The sequence below is a fragment of the Schistocerca serialis genome, unplaced genomic scaffold (genome assembly GCF_023864345.2).
Source record: "Schistocerca serialis cubense isolate TAMUIC-IGC-003099 unplaced genomic scaffold, iqSchSeri2.2 HiC_scaffold_1402, whole genome shotgun sequence".
NCBI classification, from domain to species: Eukaryota; Metazoa; Arthropoda; class Insecta; order Orthoptera; family Acrididae; genus Schistocerca; species Schistocerca serialis.
Window position 1 is genome coordinate 183,539 of NW_026047628.1, and position 6,000 is coordinate 189,538.

Genomic DNA, 6,000 nt, shown 5'->3' on the forward strand with positions numbered 1-6,000 from the left:
AAGAGTTAGCACTCATGTAGAGGCAATTGCAAAAGGGTGCCAAGGTTTGATGGCTTCTCTCTCAAGATGATTGACCAGCAGTATTTATAGCGTGTTCACAGGTGCTAGTTGTCTTGAAACTTTGCACAAGTTTAAAAGTTTATTATTCTTTCGAAAAAATAGTGATGATTTATGTTGAGTAGGCCTGAATTTTGAGAGGACTGAAGTCACAGCTGGTTGTTTTTGGCATGCTTTTAGAACGAACAGAAGACGTTATAGCCTGGAATATTGCAAAAGTAGATCAACAGTTGGCTAATGTGTATGATTTATTGTAGTTGTGCTAATTCTATACTTTGTTGGGAAACTAAAAGTGAGTTTCTATCCCCACTTTTCTGAATATCTAATGAGAATGAAACCACATTTTGGAAGTGTCCATTATGTAAACTGGCATGAATATGGAGATGTTAGATTTAGGAGAAGGATGTCAAAATATGAGCCAGTAAACCTACCCAGTAGTGATAACTTCCTTGGTGAGCTATGGGAAAGAATAGAGGACTCAGCTTTCAGGAAAATGGCCAAACCAGCTTCAATTGTCTGTAACGAAATTAAAGTGCAGAGTATTGGTTATACTTATAATTATAATGTATTAAAATATAACAGATGGTGCAATAAGGATGGGAAGTGAACTAGGAAGGGAATCATGATCAACTGTCCATGCTCATGATGTCTCAAGCAAACTGGCGTGTTGGGCACCACACAGGGTAGCTTATGTAATGAACTGAAAACAGGTGTTCACAATAGTCCTAATTAAATTAGGTGATAAAAACAGATGGCAGAACATGACAGTATGAAGTGAAAAACAGAAATACATTAACAGGAAAAGAGGTGACATGCACTAGAATTACTGCAACTGACATTCAATCATAAAGGGAAGAAGAAGAAGGAAGGGCAGGAGGTTGTTGATAGATGAATCAGACGTTTTTCATCGTCTCATCAGCCTATGAAGGTGTGATGTACTTACGAGTGGTAGGAATCGAAGTGAGTGTGCTGCTACCATACCAGATTTGTGTCATGAAACCATAAAATTTTATTCCGATGCTACAAAAGTATGTCAAAGCTGAAGGTGGTAAAGGAATGTGAAATGAGCAGAAACGCCTATAGATATGTGAGGTGAGTAAATGAGTTAAAAGAGACAAAGCATTTAAAGTTTTTCTTAGTGACACAGTGCTGGCAAGTGGTACATTAACTTTGTAGATGTGTAAGGCACTGGGATGCATCCAACTGTATAGTTATATATAGTGTACTACATGTGAATGCATAATGTGGTACATATCAGTGGAAATAAAAAGGTCACAAAAGTAACCTGTATCAGTAATGTGTACATATCCAGATACACTGCTCTTTTGGTTAGTGACACATGGGGAAGCATAGAGCAGTTGAACAGATTGCATGAAGCATTCTAAATCTTTCCACAAACGGAATGGTGGTCATCAGATGAGTTTGCATCCACGTCATCAAATTAGCAGAGCCTAAGTGGCACGTAAAACACATTACAGGAGCGACAAAATTGTGGGTTGGTGAGTATTTAATTAGAGTATTAGTGTAATTGATAACATTGGTGGCGGCCACATTGGGAAAAAACTTCATTACTCATATATCTTCTTGAACGAGTGAGCGAGGCTGAAATTGGTGTGGTGTCAGGTGCATCAGCCAGGAACTGCTTGATAAATGTGATTATGTACTGCTGAATGCCACATTTTATTCAATGAAGGATGTAAATAATGTCTGAGGTCCTATTTTGCTCAATGGTGACGAGTAATGCAGGACAAGTGTTCATAAGCATCAAATGGAAACTCCAGTATTATTATAAAATGGTACTAAACGAATAGATACTCAAGAGCAGATCAGTGTTCAAACTGGAAACAACATGGAACATTACTGCCTGTGTACACGTAGTATTCAAGGCTGTGTCAGTGGTAGGTGAAACATTATGAGTCAAAATAACATGGTAGTGTAGGAATTAGAGATAGTTACCCACTCAGGGAATACACTTTAAGTGCCTAAGAGTGAAAATTGTGTTTCATAGGTGTTTGTGTTGTGTGTGAGTGGAGCCACTATAACCCTAATTGAGGTACTGTAGTGCTCAGTGTGCAAGTGGGGCACGTATTTTTTGTGTGACAGCAAGCTGAATGATGGTAGAACAGACCATATTACAGAGACGAATCAGAAGTAAGTGGTATGACCAGACCAGTGTCTCTGTGATCGCTAATTGCACCGTGTTAGGAGGACGCCCCGGGAGGAACCAGAAGCCCAAGCAACATCCTTCTGTCTCATTTGCGTGGGGTAGATGTTGAAAGGCACTAACTGCCTATCTAGCGAGGCCCATTGGTTCCTTTCACACGCAAATTGTTGAGTGGTTCATGATATGGAATAAACAGGAGCCCTGTACATTGAACAAGGCGTATCACATTTTTCACTCTATATCATTGTTTAATGATCTTACATTCTCATGTTAAATGTAAGTGGTTGTAAATAAAGACAGAGTAAGAGATAGCAGTACTATTATCTTTCAGATTAGGATGCACACTGGAAGCAGTTCTAAACTTGTTGGAATCACCTTTGTCCAATTGACACATACAATATGAATACCTTAAAAGAATGATCTAGGTTCCAGATAGTTCTCTTATGGAGTTGTAAATCCATAATTAACAGGGAATACATCTAATTTATGAAACACACATGAATGGAGTGACGATATTTCCATTGCCAAGATAGATGAGCCAAGATGATGTGAATAAATCATAGGTAGACTTATGGGGGGCCAAGATGAAGTGCTTAGCGGTATTCCTGTCACTGCTCAAACACTTACTGTTTGACAACTGATGTGCTGAATCATTCCTTTAGAAAATAACACTGGCTCCTTGCTTAACTAACCAATTGAGAGACAGCAAATACCATGCAGTAAGCCTCTGGAGAAGAGCCAAAGCGGACACTGCAACAGGGCAGCAGTGATAACTCTGCAGTATTGGCTGGAATAGTGAAACAGAACTGGTACTATGAGGGTGACATGGTCAAGATGAGCTCAGACTTGTCCCTTCTTAGCAGAAAAAGAAGAACAGAACAGATTCAGGGACATGGTAGTAGGGACAGGGATAACATGGAAGGGTTAAGAAACTAACTACAATGATATGTGACTACAGAATTTCTCTAGCAGTACGGGATGACTGTTCGTTGCGAATTAGCAATAGTGTAGGAAACCATGTCATTGAGAAGTTGTCCCTATTCCTCCTTGTTTATTGAGAATGAGAACCAATGACTCTACATGCATTTTTAGCAGATAGCCAGGTTAAAAGAGGCTAGCATAATCTTCATTATCACGTGCCAGAACCATAGGATTGTCTAACGGAAAAATGGTACAACCATGGATCCATTAGGTATATTCATTCATATCTGTGGGATTGTAGCAAAATTATTTCCGCTTGGACATTAACCATTTGTAATACAGGTAACTATCACCAGGTCTTGTGGGAAAAACTCGTTCTAATTACACCTACACATTTGAATAGTGGTAGATGCAGTAGAAGTGCAACTGCAATTAAGAAATAGTACTATATTACTTGGCCAGAGTACAAGTAGTGTAGTTCATGATACCAAAAGTGGATGGAGACATAACATGTGTCACTGTAGTGCACGTTATAAGTAAGTTTTCATAGGAGGATATTAAATCACAATCACTGGATTACCCATAAAAGAAAGAAATAAAATAATTATTGTATAAGAATGATGCACACTGACTGATCATAGTATTTCAAATGAAATACTGTGTTGAAGCTTAAAGGAAGGTGATGTATCACATACTAGTACAACAAACTAGGTTACTGGTTTTCGCTAGTCTCAGGGGAGAGTGACTATCATCACATAATTTCTGTCTCACACGAAATACAGTAAACAAAATACAGGAAAAGTAACACAAAGTATAAAAAGAAGTACTCATGGAAATATTTAAAGTGAAATGCAAATGAACATTTACGAATGGCATGCTTTCAGACTAACTGTCGCAGAGACAAGAGCAGTTAGCCCATCACCGTGTAATTACAATAATCAATGCATCTACCCTTCTTTGCAGAACTGTAAGTAATTCTTATTCATCCATACGACAGTGAAGGTGCTACTGTTGTTTGAAAATTGATTGTCTCTTAACTTAATATAGAACTGGGCATAATTAAACATTACGTTTCACAAACCATTGCTGGGAAACTACATTTGATGCCTTCTGTGTCTTTAATGCTTTTCAAGTATCATTGTTCAGTAATGAAGTTAAGTCATTTGTGATACAGAAGTAGTATATAATTCAACTTATCTATACTTCCGTTCTCCTGATCTACCATTGATACCCCATATTTTTGTCATGTTGGATCTATGGGCTCGACATGTAGTGGTATCTTCTGACAATGGCCTTACCTGTGATGTTCAGGATTTCACATCTGAAATCTATTGTGAATTAGGTGGAGAATCGAAGAAAGTGTAGTTTTTAAAGGCATTATACATTTCCTATTATGGCATATGGCAAAATTCGTAACCATAAATCGATTGTTTCATCAGATCAGATCAATCCTCATGAAGTACGATACATTCCACCACGAATTACGAAGACCAGGACTTATTTTTGTTTTGTTATTATTTACATACAAAGAATATAGATCATCTGACGTGCAAAGGTGCAACCAAACAGTAACGTATGCTACACTATATGCATGTGTTGGCCTGACTACTAGTAAAATGTTGCAGTGTGAGTTATTCTTTGTTTATAAAAGGCTAACACAACTCCCAGATAACATTGTTTTATACGTTATAACTTCCCACTAGTGTTTACTACGAGAGTCTTGGGTAATTTCAAATATCTGTGGTTCGCAGATTTTAGGCGAGTGTGTCAAGTACATGATCTGTGTAGGTTACTCATTGCATGAATTACTCTTGAGTGTTAACTCCAAACACTTGATATAGAGGTCCTCTGGTTGTTACAAATTTGGATCTTAGCTGTTATATAAATGAATGCACTTACCTCTTGTCTCTTTATGTATTTGATTAACAAGTTTGCTTGCCTATTGTGGACAAGAGAACTATGAATTGTAAAAGAAATGTTGATAGTGAAGTGGGAGTAGCATGACATCTGATTGTTGTTGTTGTTGTCTTCAGTCCTGAGACTGGTTTGATGCAGCTCTCCATGCTACCCTATCCTGTGCAAGCTTCTTCATCTCCCAGGACTTACTGACACCCACATCCTTCTGAATCTGCTTAGTGTATTCATCTCTTGGTCTCCCTCTACGATTTTTACCCTCCAAGCTGCCCTCCAATGCTAAATTTGTGATCCCTTGATGCCTCAGAACATGTCCTACTAACCGGTCTCTCCTTTTTGTCAAGTTGTGCCACATACTCCTCTTCTCCCCGATTCTACCCATCTAATCTTCAGCATTCTTCTGTAGCACCACATTTCGAAAGCTTCTATTCTCTTCTTGTCAAAACTATTTATCGTCCATGTTTCACTTTCATACATGGCTACACTCCATACAAATACTTTCAGGAACGACTTCCTGACACTTAAATCTATACTCGATGTTAACAAATTTCTCTTCTTCAGAAACGCTTTCCTTGACATTCCCAGTCTACATTTTATATCTTCTCTACTTCGACCATCATCAGTTATTTTGCTCCCCAAATAGCAAAACTCCTTTACTACTTTAAATGTCTCATTACCTAATCTAATTCCCTACGCATCACCTGACTTAATTCGACCACATTCCATTATCTTTGTTTTGCTTTCGTTGATGTTCATCTTATATCCTCCTTTCAAGACACTGTCCATTCCGTTCAACAGCTCTTCCAAGTCCTTTGCTGTCTCTGATAGAATTACAATGTCATCGGCGAACCTCAAAGTTTTTATTTCTTCTCCATGGATTTTAATACCTACTCCGAATTTTTCTTTTGTTTCCTTTACTGCTTGCTCAATATACAGATAGAATA